Here is a 20,719-nt window from a genome sequence, read left to right on the forward strand (position 1 = left end):
ATATTTGTGCAGCTAGTTATTCCTGCCTAAATGAAGAACCTGACATTTATCTCTCTTGAAATCCATTTTGTTAGTTTTTGACCACTTCTCCAATTTGTGATGGTCATATTGAATGCTGATTCTGTCTTCTGTGGCATTAGCTACCCCTCCCAAATTTGATGAGCGTCCCCTCAATACCTTCATCCAAGCCATTTATAAAGACACTGAAAAACAACAAGCCCTGGACAGAACCCTGCAGCACCCCACTTGTCATGTTTTTCCCAGGATAACAAGGAAACATTAGTGAGCACTCTTTGGCTTCAGTCAGTCAACCAACTACAAATCCACCTAACAGTTACCTTGTCCAGCCCACATTTTACCAATATATTCTCTGCAAGAATATCATGGGGACTTTGTCAAAAGATCAAGATACACTATGTCCACAGCATTCCCTTGATCCACCAGGCTTATAACTCTACTAAGCAAAGAAATGAGATGATGTTCTATAAACAATTAGAAGTATTCTATAAGGTGTAGACAGCAGTCACGAAATTAAAAGACGCTTGCTTCTTGGGAGAAAAACAATGACAAACCTAGACAGCATTTTAAAAAGCAGAGACATCACCTTGCCGACAAAGGTCCGTAATGTTAAAGCTATGGTTTTCCCAGTAGGGATGTATGGAAGTGAGAGCTGGACCATAAAGAAGGCTGATCGCTGAAGAATTGATGCTTTTGAATTATGGTGCTGGAAGAAACTCTTGAAAGTCCCATGGACTGCAAGAAGATCAAACCTATCCATTCTGAAGGAAACCAGCCCTGAGTGCTCACTGGAAGGACAGATCCTGAAACTGAGGCTCCAATTCTTTGGCCTCATCATGAGAAGAGAAGACTGGAAGACTGGAAAAGACCCTGATGTTGGGAAACATTGAGGGCACAAGGAGAAGGGGATGACAGAGTACAAGATTGTTGGACAGTCTCGAAGCTGCGAACATGAGTTTGACCAAACTGTGGGAGGCAATGGAAGACAGGAGTGCCTGGCGTGCTCTGGTCATGGGATCACAAAGAGTCGGACATGACTAAACAACAACAAAAGAAGGTGTAGAATATTATGCCCACCTGAAGGAAAGACATGTAGATTGTACAACAAATATGTTTACATATTATGAGGACAAAGATTGTACATGAAGACACTTTATTAGGAGGAGTTCCACAAATGTTATCAGGGAGAGGGGAATTAAGCTAGCATACCCACAAGTGATAGCAAAGAACATGTCATGGGTAAATAAATGGACATCCATTCCAAAGGAGCTGAATTTCACAAGGGCCCTCAATTCCTCTATTTATTTTCCATTTTTGCATATTCTGTGGCCATAGCGACCTGTGGCCCTCCAGATCTTGTTGGATTGCAAATCCTATCAGCCATAGTCAGCACTGCCACTCTTGATATAAACCCTCTATGAAACTGATTCCCACTTGTGGCTTGCTCCCACCCATCACATTCATAAGGCACTATTGCTTAGGAAAGTGCTTAGAAAGCACGTCCCTGTGACTTGTCCCCCTTTTGTCAGTCCAGGCACTGCTTTTCTCCATCTCCAAGAAAGGGAGAATAAACGAGCACAGTGTTTAATGATTTAATGAAGATAGTTTATAAGATACTGGTAATCTATTCCTATTTTTGCTCTTTTTTTGAGGCATATCCTTCTCTTCGAATTAATTAACTTAGGTAGCTTTCCATAGATGGTGGCGAGGATGATGACTTATAGTGGTTAAAATTCTCATTTTTGATCCAAGGCAAGTTTCTCACATTGCCATTTACATCTTATGCAGACTTTATTAGGACCAGACTTTTTAAAAACTAATTTTCAAAACGGAGACACGCTGACCCACTCTGCACATGCTTCATACAGCATATGGCTGAAGTAAAGAACATCATCTCTTTTGTTCAACAGTGAGGGTTTTAGAAAAGAGAGAAAAAATCCTTCTGGTCCTTTTACTTTCCTGGCCTTCAAATAAAGCTAATTACAAAGGGGGGAAAAGTTGGAACTGGTGGAGAGTGATCATTTAAAGCCATTTCTTTTGCAGAATGGAACAAAAAGAAGTACCGAGGGCATGGATAGGCCCTGGAAAAAAAGAAAAGAGAAAAACCATCTAATGAGGATGTTGAGATAAGTGCTTGTGAAGAAAACTGGCAAAAAAAGAGCTTTTAGTCTAAAATCCATAAATAAGTGGGCATCAGATGGGTACTAGAACATTTATAATAAGAGAGGCCACCAAGCTGTATCCTTCAATGCAAGAGCTGCAACCTTAGAAATCTTATTTCTTAACAAGCTACTTTCTCCCCTTTTCAAATATTAATTTTAAAAAAAGAAATACTTGAAAATTAAGGAGTTTTATTCATGTCTTTGAATCCATTATAGAGGCAGGCACCATCAGTAGGTCTGCTTAAATTTATAATTATGACAGCTGGCCGGCTCCTATCTCTCTATGCATGGGGAAGTTCTAAGTGGTTTGGACCTCTGATCTCTTTGGCGACCTTGAAACATGGATGAAATATGCACTAGAGATGTACAGTTTTAGCAAGAAGAGTCACACACAGTCTCCTCTTACAGGCTGCTGCTCCCACCCTTGGCCCTGAATCACTGGGGGCTCAGATCCACTTGGTATACAAAGATGTGTACAGGCCAGATATTTGAGGCTCAGTCTAATTATCCGAGAAGGACTTTGTCCTCACGCATTGTCTGATTCAGCATTTAATGCTGCTCTTGTAGGGCATGAAAGAAAAGGGGAAAAACAAATCTGAAAGGGAAACGAGATAAAAGGAGGAAGAAGGGGGGTGGAATCTTTTATAGCTCTGTGCTATTTTGATGTCTGCCATCCATTGTGAGCTCTGCTGCTATTGAGCAGGAAGGATGCTTGGTTGAAGGATGGATAGAATTAGTTGTAGTGACCTACCTGCATGCTAAGCACCCAGCTGCCCTGACCATGTCTCCCTCCCCCCCTTGTATGTGAAACCACATGTACCTTGCAAACTCTTTGACTGGCTTGGGCAGGCTAGATGCTATAATCTACTTGGTCAGTAACTAACAACCAAACTAGACATTATGTTAATTGTGTGAATGCAATCAATATTCATTTTTCCCTGTATGTAAATAGCATCTGTTTGGCGGGGCATAGAGGAGGGAGATCTTGAGCAGCCTTGGGGATGGGAAGGGGAAGGATAAAGTTTAATTATTTCCCTTTTTACCATAGTCCTGATAAAATTATCCCCCCACCCAAAACTGTTGGCTGCATTTCAAAGGAAACTTCCATTGGCACTACTGGAGACTTTTTTTAAATAAAAAAAACCCCCGCTGTTAGGGAAATGCAAGATATAAATATAAACATATATATATATTTTAAAGTACCTAATGCGCAAATGCATGGGCTGGGAAGTGCCTGATTAAAAGCTCACTTGGGATATCATCACATCAGGTGCCTTTAAGCAGGATGTTATATTAAGACCAAGGTAGATAGGGTACAGGGACGCGGGTGGTGCTGTGGGTTAAACCACAGAGCTTAGGACTTCCTGATCAGAAGGTTGGCGGTTTGAATCCCCGCGACAGAGTGAGCTCCCGTTGCTCGTTCCCTGCTCCTGCCAACCTAGCAGTTTGAAAGCACCTCAAAGTGCAAGTAGATAAATAGGTACTGCTCCGGCGGGAAGGTAAACGGCGTTTCTGTGAGCTGCTCTGGTTTTGCCAGAAGCAGCTTAGTCATGCTGGCCACATGACCCAGAAGTTGTACGCCGGCTCCCTCGGCCAATAAAGCAAGATGAGTGCTGCAACCCCAGAGTCGGTCATGACTGGACCTAATGGTCAGGGGTCCCTTTACCTTTACCTTTAGATAGGGTGCAGTATAAGAAATTCATAAATGGGATCTTTCTGGGTTTTCTTTTTTCCTTGCTAATAGTAGCCACGGAAGGCAGAGGGCAATTGGGATTGGTACTGCAGTTCTGGAGGGGCTGTTATAAATTCCTGTACAATTTTCCAAATTTAAATCTGTTTTCCCAGGGGGCAAAACATATAGGTGCCCTGCATGGCAAACAGCAGTTGGCAGGCAGTTTTAATTGGGTGGGAAATAGTCCAGAAAAAGGGGTTAAGCCTCCCCAAGCACTATGACCCCATTCCACCCCCATGGCTGCTTTTAACAACAACAAAAAAGACCCTAGATTAACGATACTGATCTTCCTTCTAGGGTTGTGGTAGATATTTCTTAGGCAAGCCTTTCTCAGTCCTGCTATTGTGAATCTTTTCACTGCAGTGAGCTATGGTTCCTTGTACTCGTCCTCAAATTTGGCTGCCAGGTAAGTAGTACAAGGAGAGCCAAGGATAGAAATGAAACCTCTGTTTGGTTCAGCATGCCTCAGCGGTCTCAGGACAGGGATTGTTATTGTTTGGACAGGAGAGGGTTAGCGGAACCCAGAGTGCTCCTGGTAACATAGCTCTTGTGCTGATGAACAGTGATGCAAGGAGCATGGAGGTAATGAGTAGCCCCTCTCTCTGAGATGGTGTTCTCTACCTCTGCTGTTGTCTATGCTATGGTAACCTCAAGGTTAGATTACTGCAATGTGTTATACGTAGGGCTGCCTCTGAAGATGGTTCGGAAACTTCAGCTAGTGCAGAATTCAACAGCCAGGTTGCTCACCAGAGCAAGATGGTTCGAGCATATTACATAGATCCTGGTCTGACTGCACTGGCTACCAATTAGTTTCCGGGCCCAATTCAAAGTGCTGGTTTTGACTTATAAAGCCTTAAATGGCTCCGAACTGCAATACCTCAGGGACTGCCTCTTTCCATATGAACCTAACCGGACCCTGAGATCATCTCCTGAGGCCCTCCTTCGTGTGCCCCCTCCTCAAGAGGAGCGTGGCAACATGAGAGTGGGCCTTCTCTGAAGTGGCTCCCTGTCTGTGAAATGCTTTCGCTAGGGAAGTTTGCCTGGCGCCTTCAGTACACACCTTTAGGCACCAGGCAAAAACATTCCTTTTTAACCAGGCCTTTGGTTGATCCAATTTACATCCCATGCCCTTTTAAAATGTGTGGGGGTTTTTTGTGGGAGGGGGCTATTGGGTTGTTGTTTTTATTCTTATTAGGTATTTTGTGGTTTTATATTTTGATTTTATTCTGTGAACTGCCCTGAGACCCCTGGGTCTATGGCCATATATAAATCCAGTTAATAATAATAATAATAATAAGCCCACCTCCCCTGATGTCTGCATGTATAACGTAAAAATGTCTGTAGGGAAGGGGCCTTTGCATGAAGGCTTTCATGGGATCTGGAACTGGGCTCCAGTTCCCATGGAAACCTTTGTGTGCATACCTATATGAGCAAAGGCACCTCCTTACAGACAGGGTGGGTGTTAGAGGGCCAAACTGCTGGGTAAAGTCCCACTCCCTGCCCCATGTCCATCAACACAGGAGCTATAATGTGCACACAGGGCTTAGGTGCCTAGGGAAATGCCTGAAAGAGAGATACCTCACACCTGCCGTGATCTAGTTGCCATGTGTGAAGACAAACAGCAATTTGAGAGAGAGTGATAAAGTCACAGAGAGCTGACTTTTGGACTCTATGAGATATCAGCAATTTGGGGTGCCGGCTGTCTCCCTGCAGACCTGGTTTAGGGGCAGTGGGCTTTCCACCTAATGTTCAACCAAAGTATTTGCGAATGAAGGCAAATATTACAAAACACCAATAAGCCTCCAGCGATTCCATCAAAAGAAAAGCAAACCTGGCTAAGTTCTGCACCCTCAGACTTCTCAGAGAAGTGGGGTTAGCATAGTAGTTAATGTCGTTTTGCAGGCCCCCTCCATAGAAGCTGGCCCCTCTCACTGTCCTCGGAGCTTGCTTACCGGTAACCTCCTCTGGCTGATATCCAGACAGACCAGGGAGATTTTGATAGGCGACATTTTCCCAAGCGTGGGTAAAATGCACAACCCCTCCCTCCTGCTTCCGCAGGGGAAAAAAATAAGTCAGAAATCTATTTACATGATGTTTATTTCTGACATTACAGCACTAGAGAAAAACACGTCCTTTCAGTTCAGTTCTTCTAGCAAGTCAGATAAACTTCCTGAACATGCGCACACAGAAGGTTTCAAGTTACACTCTTCACAAAGACTTATCCAGCCTGTGAACGTCCTGGGAAACTCTTCTTTCCCACAGATAGGCGCATCATATGATGTCAACGATCTGTGTGTCTGCAGCGGTGATGTTTCCATATACTGACAGTTAATTTGTGGCCTTCTGTTCTTAGGGAGTCATCAGGCACCACTTTGATAACACAGATCTTAAAACAAAAAAACACATCCAAGGGGAGTTGAGGTGGCAGAGGCCTGAAGGGAGGGGGAAGAGGAAGCAACAGATAGAAAGCCAATGGAATAAAAGATGGCAGGTCCCGGACAAAGAACACCAAGGGGAGGAGTAAACTGAGAGAAAGAAAAACGGGGGCAAAACCAAAGGAAGAAGGGAAGTTTGCCTTTGACACTTGCCCACCTACTCAGATCTAACCATTATGTATCATTACAATTCCATATGCAATGCCATCATGTGGGTGCATTTGCTAATAACTTTAATAATCCGTGGGGACGCAGGTGGCGCTGTGGTCTAAACTACAGAGCCTAGGGCTTGCCAATCAGAAGGTAGGCGGTTCGAATCCTTGTGACAGGGTGAGCTCCCGTTGCTCAGTCCCAGCTCCTGCCAACCTAGCAGTTCGAAAGCACGTCAAAGTACAAGTAGATAAATAGGTACTGCTCCAGCAGGAAGGTAAACAGCGTTTCCATGCGCTGCCCTGGTTTTGCCAGAAGCGGCTTAGTCATGCTGGCCATATGACCCGGAAAAACTGTCTGCGGACAAACGTCGGCTCCCTTGGCCCGTAAAGCGGGATGAGCACCACAACCCCGGAGTTGTTCATAACTGGACTTAACTGTCAGGGGTCCTTTACCTTTTAAAATAAAACATTAATAAAAAAAAACAGTGGCTTTGAAGTTTGTCATAAAACAATGCACTTTAAAATGGACCAAAATCAAATCTGTTTGCTTGCTTCGCAGTAGGAGGCTGAGATAGCTTAAAATGACAGTGTGACATCAAGTGCACAAGACTCAGAAAACAAATGTGGTTTCTTTCCTGTGCCCCTAAGGTGTCTTCCTTGTCAGAAATACAAATTTTGTCGTCTCTCATTAGCTAATTAAAACAATGTGATATTTCAGAACTTTTGAAATAAATTAATGGACATAAATAAAAACAACAATAACCTGGCTTAAAGTTAATGACAATCTTTGTTACGTACTAGTGTCTTTAAGCCAGTGTTCCCCAAACATCCGTTAGCTAATGTGTATCTTCCCTACAAATTAAAATTAGAAATCACCAGTCCTAAAAAGGTTAATGATCTGCTACTGTAGACCATTGGGAGTACAGTGGTACCTCGTTTAAGAACAGTCCGGTTTAAGAATGATTCGATTTACACACTCCGCAAAACCGGAAATAGTGTGTGGGTTTGAGAACTTTACCTCGGTCTAAGTACAGAATCCGAACAGTGGAAGGGCACCGGCGGCGGGAGGCCTCATTAGGGAAAGCGCGCCTCGGTTTAAGAATGGTTTTGGTTTAAGAACGGACTTCCGGAACAGATTAAGTTCGTAAAGCGAGGTACCACTGTATCTGATTTGTATGTGATGTTCATAAAATTCAATAATGGTAATGATAATAGATAAGTATTGAAACCCTAACCCTAACTCTCCGAAACCTATCTGTCTGGTTAAGGCCTAAGAGTGCCTGGGGCTGTCCACAAGCATAGAAAATGCAGAAAGTCCCAGTTTCAGTTTGTGACATCTCCAGGCAGGGCTGGGAAAGACTTCCATCCGAAACCTTGAAGGGCTGCTTGCCTGCTAGTATAGACATTACTGAGCTAGATGAATCAATGGTCTGGCTCGAGATAAAGAAGCTTCCTACATCTCTGTGGTGATGGTATAACATGGGAATAATCCATTAAACATCATAAACTTCTGATTCATTTCAGCAAGGCTGCCTGAGAAATGCAGCAGTGCTGGATGGATGGCACATTGTGGACACGGTCTTCATAGATTCCCATCACATTCTTAGGGATTAACTAATATTGTCTGTTAAATGAGTTATAAATTATAATTATAAACCACAGCACTTTAATCAAGCAATCACTTGGGGAAAGCCATGTTCAGACATGAAATTAAGAGTCAGTACAGGGGAAGCCAAGTGCTGTGAATTTATATTGATATCACCAAATCCATTCCTTGGGGACGTTAAGTATGATGACAGATAAAATCAATTATTTCCCTCCTTTCTGGCTTTTCCCTTTTTAAAGAAACATAAAACTGATCTATAATCTTATTTTGATACCTTAACACACAAAAATTGCATATTATTGCAATATGAAACAATAAGGCTACTGTACTCAGTCCTGATAATTTACTTAATTCGTTGACTATGGTGCAGGGTGGGTGTGTATTAAGGTAGTGTGTAAATAAGGGTTTGAAACTAGTTTTCTGTATGTTGACTGCCTTTCTATTTTGTCATGGAGTGTGTGGTTATGCGACTAAAGTTCCTCAACAAAGGAAAACATAGCTTTTTTTCTTCTTTTAAAATTATTTTGTCACATCCAGCTATAATCAAAATTGACCATTTGAATTTCTTTTGCATCCTGACACCTGTGCTTTCAAGAAAGTCACAGTAAAAAACGTAAAGATGATTTCGGAAACAGCTATAGGTTTTCATGTTGAAGACTTCTGTCTAAGGCAGAAAATTATGCATCACCAAATGAAAAGAGGACAAAATTTCATATTTAAATTGCATAAACCAATTTATGTGAATAGATGCAAATTTAGATGTCATTTTAAAATAGAAATTCACAGCATCTCATGATAGGGAGGAAGACTTTTATGTCTAGCGAGCTAGCTAGCTTAACACACACACACACACACACACACACACACACACTGCTTTATACAAGTCTCAAAGCAGTTTACAAAATAATAAATACAATTGACATAAGAAGTAATTAAGCTGAAAAACTGCATATAATACAATACAATACTTGGAACATGTGGCTTGCTAACTGTTTGTTCCAGGCACCTGCTCACCCTTCTTACAATTCTTAATCTTTTTTTTTTTTAAGACTTCTACTGTGCAGCACTTAAAATAGAGGACTCTTTCAGATAGTCTGCTGATAATCCTTCAAACAGAGGACTGTCCCAAAGGCAAGACGCATGACCAACCTCTGCCTGCCTTTCTGAAGTAGAAATATTGTATACATTAACAGAGGGGTAGCCAGTGTGGTGTTGTCCAGATGTTGTTGGCTCCAATTCCCATCATCCCAGTCCTTTGGCCATGCTGGCTAGGATCAGTGGGAACATCAATAGGACATTACACTGGTGCCTTAACAAGTTAGTCCTGGAAGAGATAGCCAGTGCATTTTACCTGTAGGGCCTAAAAAAAACCAAACCCCTACTACCTTTTTGTAGCTTTTGTTCCCTGGGATCAATGCAAGGATAACAGTCCTACCAAACCATTTTAATTGCAACCCCGAAGCATAGTCAGTTGCAATGTGTCTACTGTTCTGTGACAAAGAAGTGAAGATGTCTCTACTTGGCCATCAAAGTAGCTATGCCACAAGGGATCTCTCTCTCTCTCTCTCTCTCTCTCTCTCTCTCTCTCTCTCTCTCTCTCTCTTTCTCTCTCTCCCTCCATCCCCCAATCCCTCTGTTCTCTTCTCCTATCTCTTCTCCTGCTGTGATTGAGCATTATGAGATGAGTCACGTCTCTATGTGCAAGTCCATGAACCAATTTGTGTGTGGAGTAAATGATACGTATGGATTGCAGAGAACAGGGTTCAGGTCTGGGTCATCACACCAGAGCTCTCAGCTAATATGAAAGATATAGACCTGGATTACTGTCTGTATTGATTCAGAGAGAGAGAGACTTTCGTTTTCCTTTCATTTAAGTCTATTTCCTGTGCTATGATCACCATTGTCATTAATGCAGCAAGGTCGCTCTGTTCTGTACTTACTTTTAATATAACAAATGCCAATTTCCAACAAACAGCATGAAGATTTAAAACATGGGTAGGCAAACTAAGGTCCTGGGGCCGGATTCGGCCCAATCGCCTTCTAAATCCACCCCGCTGATGGTCCAGGAATCAGTGTGTTTTTACATGAGTAGAATGTGTCCTTTTATTTAAAATGCTTCTCTGGGTTATTTGTGGGGCATAGGAATTCATTCATTCCCCCCCCCAATATAGTCTCGCCCCCCCATAAGGTCTGAGGGACAGTGGACCAGCCCCCTGCTGAAAAATTTTGCTGACCCCTGAAAAAGCAGGAATGTATCGTTGATGTATTATATATGTCTTTGTTCACATATATATCTTTTGAAATACACCAATAAGGGTAATGGCCAGGTTCTGTATACTTTTTATTATTGTTATAACAGGTTTTTTGCATGCTTGGCCTCCTGATACCTCCCCTGAGACATCATTTGTAAAAGGAACGCTTATTGGGCTTAACCCTTCATGAAAGATAGGCTGCCTAACCCAGAAGCCCTTCCTTAGATCAGAAATGTATGGGACCGGGCTTCATTTGCCCTGTGATGGTGATACCATCCATTCTGCTCATAATCAAAAGTGTGGGTTTTTTTTGGGGGGGGGCGGGCATTATTTCACAGGTGGGACCTGCCTAAATGTAGAACCTTAGAAGAGTTTGGATTTGATATCCTGCTTTATCACTACACATTACATTTGTCCCTATTGAAATTCATTTTGTTAGTTGAGGCCCAGTTCCATGGGTGTAGCCAGGATTTTTTTTGGGGGGGCAGGACTTTTGGTGGGGACAGAACCAACGTGATAGATCAGTTAGTTAAGTATTTCTATTGTTTTACTTAATTGGGGGCGGCAGCTGTGTCTCCACCCCCCGCTTGGCTACACCCATGCCCAGTTCTCCAATCTGTTAAGGTCATCTTGAATCCTTGATTGTGTCTTCTGCAGCATTAGCTACCCCTCCCAGCATGGTGTCATCAGCAAATTTGATGAGCATCCCCTCAATACCTTCATCCTAGTCATTGAAAAACAACCAGCCCAGGACAGAACCCTTCAGCACCCCACTTATCACATTTTCCCAGGATGGCAAGGAACCATTAGTGAGCACTCTTTGAGTTTGGTCAGTCAACCAGCTACAAATGCCCCTAACAGTTACCTCATCCAGCCCACATTTTACCAGCTTCTCTGCAAGAATGTAATGGGAAACTTTGTCAAAAGCCTTCCTGAAATCAAGATATACTACGTCTGCACCATTCCCTTGATTCACCAGACTTTTTACTCTATCAAGAAAACAAAAACAAATGAGATTCCCCTAGCATATCTCCCGCTTGGACTACTGCAATGTGCTCTACGTGGGGCTACCTTTGAAGGTGACTCAGAAACTACAACTAATCCAGAATGCGGCAGCTAGACTGGTGACTGGGGGCGGCTGCCGAGACCACATAACACCGGTCTTGAAAGACCTACATTGGCTCCCAGTACGTTTCCGAGCACAATTCAAAGTGCTGGTGTTGACCTTTAAAGCCCTAAATGGCCTCGGCCCAGTATACCTGAAGGAGCGTCTCCACCCCCATCGTTCTGCCCGGACGCTGAGGTCCAGCGCCGAGGGCCTTCTGGCGGTTCCCTCATTGCGAGAAGCAAAGCTACAGGGAACCAGGCAGAGGGCCTTCTCAGTAGTGGCGCCCGCCCACTACTACTACCTGACATTTAGAAGACATCTTAAGGGAAGTTCAGGGAAGTTTTTAATCTGTGATATTTTACTGTATTTTTTGTTTCTATGGAAGGCGCCCAGAGTGGCTGGGGAGGCCCAGCCAGATGGGTGGGGTACAAATAATAAATTATTATTATTATTATTATTATAGCATGACCTGTTTTTGACAAGCCCATGCTGGGTCTTAGAAATAACAGCATTTTCTAAGTGCTCTAGGGTCTTTCCTGGTCTCGAGGTCAAGCTCACTGATTGGTAATTACCTGCTGGATCAGCTAGTGTCCCATCTACACCAGGATCCTGTTGTCACAGTGACTAACTAGATTCTTGTAGGAAACCCTCAAGGAGGACCTAAAGACAAGAACACTCTCCCTTCCTGTGGTTTCCAGCAACTGGTATTCAGAAGCATGGCCGCCTGTGACCGTGAAGGCAGAGCAGAGTCACCATGGCTAGCAGATAGACTGATTGCCATATCTACCATGCTTTTAATATATTCTGGTGATAATCTTCACTTCTCTTATATATCTATATTTCTAGGAACTGTTGAAAGATGACCATAAGGAAAAGGAAACTCAAAAGCAGAGAGAAAAACAGCAGTCCCTCAGAACACAGCCTGAATTAGGAGACTATTTGACTATTTAGACTTAAAATGAGTATCACGGTTAAATATATCAAGTCAACAAGACTCCCCACGCCCTTGTAGAGCATTTTGCACCTATAATCACACATTGAGTCATCATCATATAATACTGCAGAATGGCGAAATTAATGAGCAGTTGAATTTTCAAGGAAAGAACTGAAAATATGTCAGAAACTGCTGATGCATGATGACCTCATTTGTTCATTTCTTTACCTGCGTAGGTTTGGATTAAACAAAAATGTGTTTAGGTGTTTGCTCGTAAGGCTAGAAAATATATCATGTCATAAAGAAGGAAACTACAGTTAATCTTATTTTCACTCATCTTTTATTATATACATAATAGGAGAAGGTTTTATGAAACTGTGCCACTTGGGTGTGACCATATTCCTATTGTTTTTAATGGCTCATATTACCATCCTCTGATTCCTTGTGTCAAAAATTCATTGCTGGAGAAAAGGCAGGGACAGACTGGTGAACATCATTTAAACTCCGCTCCAGGTCTCCTTGTCCTCTTTCATGGGGCTACATACTGATGGACAGATTGTTCTGCCTTGCAGAAGATGATTAGGCCTGATATGTACAAAAAATTCATCACATCATAAATGTGTTATTTCATATTTGGAGGAGGGCATCTATCAAAGAAAATTTGAAAGAGCTTTAATACTTTTTGAATGTGTTTTATAAAAACGTGGTCAGGGAGAAAGTCAAAATTGAATCGCTCTCCCTTGACATTTCATTTTCTACGTGTAAGGAATATTTTTATATGGCAAAATATTGAATCATGTGATTTCCCTCATCTGTGCTCTCAAATGATACGCAGTTCAGGAATAGTTTTGCCATGTGATGCTGAGTGTGCCTGATTTTGAAAATTTAATAGCTTAACATTACTAAATATATATACCGTATACAGGAATCTAGCCATATGCATTGATCAAAACAAGCTTGGTCCTTGCAGTCACAGTCATGCCACACCTCAACAGTGGTAGGATGCTGTTACTTGCTCATCTCCTGTTCACTGTGATATGAAATTCCAACTTTACTGGGGACAATGGACCTTTGTTAGTCCTGGCCATTATTTCCACTGGTTCTTCTGGCTCTGCTTTGAGTCAAAATTAGTTGAATGCAATCCTTAATCTAAAGGCAGAAGTGGTTGGTTGCTGGAATGTACATTGGTACCTTGGGTTAAGAACTTAATTCGTTCTGGAGGTCTGTTCTTAACCTGAAATTGTTCTTAACCTGAGGTACCACTTTAGCTAATGGGGCCTCCTGCCACCGCCGCGCCACTGCCACGTGATTCCTGTTCTCATCCTGAAACAAAGTTCTTAACCTGAGGTACTATTTCTGGGTTAGCGGAGTCTGTAACCTGAAGCATCTGTAACCTGAAGCGTCTGTAACCCAAGGTACCACTGTACTGTAAACAGGATTTTTAAAACTTCATAAGGTAAATATATCTCACAAAATACTCAGTTCTCTTTCTCTGTCCGCCGCTCGCGCGCTCTCTCTCTCTCTCTCTCTCTCTCTCTTTCTCTTTCTCTCTCTCTCTCTTGTATATAAGTGCTGTTTTTTCTAATTTTATTTTTGCTTTTAGTTCACCGTGCTAGAAAACACACCAATCTTGGGAAATCAAGCTAATGTCTCCCAGCTGTGCAGGAAAAGTGTGAACAGCTCTGTCAAATGAGCTACCCCCATCTCTCTCTTTTTCACCAGACAGCATCTTATACTTGAGCAGTCCCTTCGCATTTGCCTTTTGAGCTGGTGTGACATAACTGCTGTTTCATTGCCGACAGGAAAGTTTCTGTGAGGGATAAGGAACTGGTCTTTCAGCTACCCTAGCTGGGGGAAGGGGGGAGAAAACGGTTTTAGTTGCAGGCCCATTTTACTGGTGAATGGCTAAGGAAAGCTGACAGGATAAGAAAAGGATACACGGACACGGCTCTATCCTAAAGGTTGCTAATTGACCAAGTGGTAATCTGAGGGGAAGTATTATCCAACCTTGAAATGCTTTCGCCAGATTAAGTACATTGCATGTCATCAGTTAACCCATTGAGTACAGTGGCCAAGTGTTTTGACAGTCACATCTGGTACCATAGACTTCCATGTTACCTAATCAATAGTGATGTAGGAAGTACAATAGATAAGCCAATCCAAGTGCTTCTTTGTTTCATGCACAAATTCAGGGGGCATTGGAAAGGCTAACCACAATATTTTTTCAAGGGCAGCAGGGCAGCTGATCTTCCACATCAGGTGGGTAGGGAGGAGAATTTAAAGAAACATTTGGTGCGAAAATATGGTAGAAAATACCAGCAGTCACAAAGTTAATATTTAAACTTTTTTTACCAAGCATTTCCCAATATTCCTGAGATGTTAGTAAACCACTGAGAGCCCAATTCCGGGAGCTGGTATTCAAAAAAGGGAGCAATTATTACACCTTGACTGGCATCCAGTTAGACTAGTCTAGACAGTAAAATAAATCAATAATAAACCCATAATCTGATATGGATTTATGACTGAAGACTTTATCTGATGCTAGTGGGCAGTGCCCAGAGCTGCCTGGGAGTTTTTAGAGACCCAAAAATGCTGTGTTTTTTAAGTGAATGCTGTCATTTGTGAGTTTGGAACCATCACACCAAAATGGGTCATGCCAAAATGATGTTTCAGTCCACCATCTTGATTCAAAATAGTGGCTTGCATCCAAATGATGACAGAGTCCACCACCTGCACATTGGGAGCCCTTACTCCAAGGTTGATGATGATACCTCAAGAGGCAGCCAAACCCATGCCACATACCTCTTTAATTACAAATAAAATGCCTCTGCTATTGTGGAGTGATATTACCTTTGCATTATTTAATGTTACTCCACTGGAAATTTCATGAATAGATACTTTATGGTGCTCATACGTGCGCACACACAAACACAGAAAATGTGGCATAAACAGATGCATAATATCAAGTCTCTAAAGTACATACATTGTACTTTATTTATACATTTATCTTCTCTTTTGCAAGGAAGTAGCATACATGATTTCCCCTTTTATACTCACATCTATCCAGTGAGGGAGGTTAGATGGAGAAAAAGTAGCCAGTTCAAGGTCTCTTAGGCCCCATCTGCACTATACATTTAAAGTAGTATCATAAGCACTTTACTCAGTCATGGCTTTCCTCAAAATAATCCTGTGAACTGTAGTTTGCTAAGGATGCTCTGAGTTGTTAGGAGACCCCTATTCCCATCACGGTTAGAATTTCCAGAGTTCTTTGGGAAGAGGGACTGGTTGTTAAACTACACGGGGAGCTGAACTTTTTTGTGTGGGGGGGATATGGGTCTCCTAAGAACTCACAGCATTCGTAACACACTACATTTCTTTGGGGGAAGTCATCCTGTTTAAAGTAGTATGATAGTGCTTTAAATATATAGTGCAGAGATAGGACCACAGTGTATTTGATGGCTGAGTGAGGATTTGAACCTACATTTCCATGAATCTAGTCTAGCACTCTCTAACCCTTCAATCACACTAGATCTTTTTCACAGATCAGAGATAGGGAAGCCATGGCTCTCCAGATGGACTCCCGTCCCTTCAGCTCCAAATCATGGCCAATGGTCAGGGATGATGGGAACTATAGTACAATAGCATCTGGGAGGCTTCAGGTTCTTCTCCTCTTCTTAAGCATTAGTTCCAATCTTTTTCTTCTTCTAGTCAGCCCATTAACAAAGGAAAAACGACCCATTTAACAAAGAAAGAGGAGATGACTACTAGTCTCTTGGCCTCCGTTTCGGTTCACATGGCATGGTCAACATTTCTTCGGCAGAACCCGTTGTGTGACAGTTGTTCATAAAGGTGAAAACAGAAGTGACCTCTTCCAGCATCTCGGTAACTAGGGTTGGGCTTGCACAAACAGCTTGGCATCTGCCGCCACATCTTTAGCGAGTTGGCAGCCTCGATGCCCTTTGCAGGTTGCAATCAAACCTGCCTTCTACAGAAACCTCTTTCTGGCTGATTAACTTTAATGTAATTTTAATTAAAAACCACAGTGTCAAAGGGTTTAGCTGCTTGAGAAATAAGCACAGATTGTGGCACAGTGGCAGCAGTCACTTGGAAAATGGAAATGCATCCTGACAATATTGTGCGGGGGCCAGATAAACAAAGCTGCGGCTCTCTTACCTCGCACGTCACAATAGCAAGGACCACTTACAAAAACCACATAGATCCCTTTGCCGATCTCATATTTCAGACGTTTGATGTTCTACAATCTCCAATGCACCGTTTCAAATATTATAAAGTAAAACGAAAAACGAAAAACATCACAGCCTTTTTCTTCAGCCTTATGAATTTAAGGATAATTTTTATATATGTGTGTAGCAATTCTTGTTTGTTTTGAATTGCTGAGTTTTTTCTTCATGGTCTAAAATAACAACTCCCATTCCCCCCACCTTAGGTTATGAAGAAGAAGAAGGGGGGAAACAGATACACCATCCTTCTCCATTCACATCTGAAAGTAAGTTCTATACATGTGATGTTTCAATTTTCTTTGCTGCTAGCTCTTCATGTCGCTTGAAGCACTTGAGACCCTTCTTTTATTATTAGAGAAACTGAATTATATTATAATTTATTTCACTGCATTCAGAAACTACTAAACAATAGATATCTTCATATCTTCATATCTTTAATACATCTTTATTTCATAGTGCAGAAATGACTTTTATCCCATTTGTACAGATCCATGCAACTGCAGAAGGTGGCATTGCTCTGCTTTGTCAGTAGGGCAGTTCCTTCTTGCTGCTCAGTTTCAGTTCTGAGATCTGAGAACTCGTCAAAGTGTGTTAATTTCAAGTACTTTTCTGCACAATTTTATTGTTTTATTTCGATTTGAATAAAAACGTTTCTCTGCCGCTTTATATTACACTTACCCTAAGCTTTGTACAAATAGAAAACCACATGTATTCGATATAAATTTAAGATATTTAAAATATATGGTATTACAAAATTTTTATGAAAATAATAGCTGTGGGGATTCTGTCATGGGTCTTACTGATACTCCTGTTTTGGGAAGGGTTGAGTGAACAGAAACTGTTTTTAGAACCCATCAAGGTCAGTGCATGCCAGATTTGTTATGCATTTTTGGAGGTTTTAAAAAAATTGGAAATCCTATACTTATTTACCTGGGCGTAAGCACATAGTGGGATGCGGGTGGCGCTGTGGGTAAAACCTCAGCGCCTAGGACTTGCTGATCGCATGGTCGGCGGTTCGAATCCCCGCGGCGGGGTGCGCTCCCGTCGTTCGGTCCCAGCGCCTGCCAACCTAGCAGTTCGAAAGCACCCCCGGGTGCAAGTAGATAAATAGGGACCGCTTACTAGCGGGAAGGTAAACGGCATTCCGTGTGCTGCGCTGGCTCTCCAGATGCAGCTTGTCACGCTGGCCACGTGACCCGGAAGTGTCTGCGGACAGCGCTGGCTCCCGGCCTATAGAGTGAGATGAGCGCACAACCCTAGAGTCTGGCAAGACTGGCCCGTACGGGCGGGGGCACCTTTACCTTTTTAAGCACATTGAACTTAGTTCTGCTTACCTCTAAGTGGATATAGATCAGGTGTAGGCAATCTAAGGCCTGGGGGCCAGATGCAGCCCAATCGCCTTCTCAATCTGGCCCACGGATGGTCCAGTAATCAGCGTGTTTTCACATGATTAGAATGTGTGCTTTTATTTAAAATGCATCTCTGGGTTATTTGGGGGGCATAGAATTTTGTTCATTTCCCCCCCAAAATATAGTCCGGCCCACCACATGGTCTGAGGGACGGTGGACTGGCCCCCTGCTGAAAAATGTTGCTGACCCCTGATATAGATAGAGGTAAAGAAAAAGGAATAGCAGTGTTATTCGCTGCTTTCCTCTGAGCAAGTAGACCAGTAGCTAACATACATCCTCCAGGTGTTGCAAGACTCCAGTACCAATCATCCCTGACCACTGGCCATGCTGGCTGGGGCTGATAGGAATTAGAGTCCAACAGCACCTAGAGGAACACCTACTCCTGAAGTAGACTGTTAGGGTTGCAGTAGCATTCAGAAAGCATATGACTTGACAGTGACTAATAAAACCCTTGAAATGATAACGGAGTAAACAGCTGATTTGCATACTCCAGGCATAAGATAATCAGTGGTGTTGTGAAATCTGCCTTGTTGTCTTTTCTTTGTAGGCTAAACCATAGCTACTCCTTATCATTCATTCAGGCACAGTACAAGAATCCATGCAACTGGAAAAAAAAGTAGGCAAAACAAGCTGCAGACAATGTAGCATAAGTAAAAAATAAACATGTTGTGAAAATATAACAATTAAGGAATCTAAGTTGCAGAAAGATGGAACAAGTTGGTAGATGTTCTGATAAATATTTGTAGGAAATGTTTGCAGTAATCAAAATATTTTATTTTCTGAGAATATTTATGAAATATTTGGAGCCCAGGAAGATTTCAATCTGCTTTTTTGTTCAGTAGAGGAGAATTTTCTCCATCCCCTTCAGATTGCTGGGGCATTTTCGAACAGATGGTGGCTGTACAGGTGGGAAAGTTTCCATGTGAACAGAAGGGTCACAAATGTACTTACTGAGAGGATAGACAGAACTATGGGGGAGAGTTTAAAGCAGTAGGCAAAGGGATGGGAAGTCTATACCAAACCCAACAGTGAGGAAGAGGTTGCTAAAATAAGCAGATGGATAGATAGCAGGGAGATAATAATGAATTCTGAAATATGGAATACACCTTTCATAATCAGACATAATGGAGAAGAATGGCCTGATAGCATAAACATGGAGATAAAAAATGATGTTCCGAATATTTTTAAAGTGCCAATGTAAGATGCATGGCCAATAAAAAAAGTAAAAGCAATATTGTGTGCACTTCCCATTATATTAGGCTGATTTGTATACAACACTAAACCATGGTTTAGCATTATGAGCATGACCTAGAACAAGGCTAAAGAAGCCTTAGGCTCCCATGCTTGCCCCTCTCTTCCTTCGCATCTTCCCCCACCGTTGGCCATTCTGGCTGGGCCAATGGGAATTGTAGTCCCAAGTATCTGGAGGGCACTAGCTTGGCTACCACCACCATAAACACTTGTGCAGGAACTTGTTCAAAAAGTCCACATTGTGCTATTACACATAAATTATATCACAGTGGTCATGCTTCCACTTGTGAAAGAGGTTGTGCAAGCAGAACCACATCTTTGGATTGGTTTCATTTTTCTCACACGAAACAAGGTACAAAACAAAGGTATCCCTTTGGTAGGATTTTTTCAGTAGGATCCCAAGCAGTTATAGTACTTGTGTTATTGTAGTGTGGAAGCTCTTAAGTGTGATCTGTGAGTCTTGGCTTAAATAATGTTTCTGCTGCAAATTCACTAGGTAGCTGAAGGCTTAGGCAAATACTATTTATGTTTGTTCAATGAGTTCAAGGTGGCATATATTGAGAAATAGTAGTGGGTATTGGCCTGGGTCATAGACAGCAGTCTGAATTAAACCAGTAATCAGCACCAAAGAATAAGGCTGCATTCCTAACACAGCTTGTTGTTGTTTAGTTGTTTACTCGTGTCCGACTCTTCGTGACCCCATGGACCAGAGCACGCCAGGCACTTCTGTCTTCCACTGCCTCCCGCAGCTTGGTCAAATTCATGCTGGTAGCTTCGAGAACACTGTCCAACCATCTCGTCCTCTGTCGTCCCCTTCTCCTTGTGCCCTCAATCTTTCTGAACATCAGGGTCTTTTCCAGGGAGTCTTCTCTTCTCATGAGGTGGCTAAAGTATTGGAGCCTCAGCTTCAGGATCTGTCCTTCCAGTGAGCACTCAGGGCTGATTTCCTTAAGAATGGAGAGGTTTAATCTTCTTGTACTTCTTGCAGTCCATGGGACTGCACAGTCCCACAGCTTACCTGAAAGCAAACCCTATTTGATTCAGTAGGACTTACTTCTGAATAGACAGAATGAGGATTGTACTGTAGGTCAGAACTGGAAGATGAACCAGGAGGAAGGATCTAAGAACAAGCCAGAAATCAGAAACTGAAGTGTAATAAAGAATACAAGAGCATACCAAAGCTCAAAAAGCCTTCACTGCTTGAGCAAGTCTCAACTGGTGCAGGAAGCTCTCTGATACTTTTTCCTGTCCAGCAGAACAAAATCGCCAGCCTGGGTAGGCAAGGTCAATTCAGCACCTGAAGTTACTTCACTGAGAACCTACAGTTCATCATATGCAGATGTTTCACACACATCTAGCAGTTCTTAACTCCAGAGCCAGTGTGGTGTAGTGGTTAAGAGTGGTAGTCTCGTAATCTGG

At 42.4% G+C, this 20,719-nt stretch overlaps 1 protein-coding gene across 5 annotated transcripts in view; it reads left to right on the forward strand.

The window, feature by feature from the left end:
• Positions 1-20,719, forward strand: part of EOMES (eomesodermin) — a 152,668-nt gene that overhangs the window by 14,341 nt on the left and 117,608 nt on the right. For 2 of the 5 annotated variants that reach the window (XM_083404913.1, XM_083404911.1), the window contains exon 2: positions 16,847-16,906. The exons of 2 other annotated variants lie outside the window; for them this stretch is intronic. The gene's annotated coding sequence lies outside the window, so the exon portion shown is untranslated. Of the gene's footprint in view, positions 1-16,846; positions 16,907-17,471; positions 17,500-20,719 lie in introns of those variants that run through there. One more of the 5 variants, XM_083404916.1, reaches the window with a different exon arrangement.

The sequence above is a fragment of the Podarcis tiliguerta genome, assembly GCF_965153285.1.
Source record: "Podarcis tiliguerta genome assembly, chromosome: 12".
In the NCBI taxonomy this organism is placed as follows: Eukaryota; Metazoa; Chordata; class Lepidosauria; order Squamata; family Lacertidae; genus Podarcis; species Podarcis tiliguerta.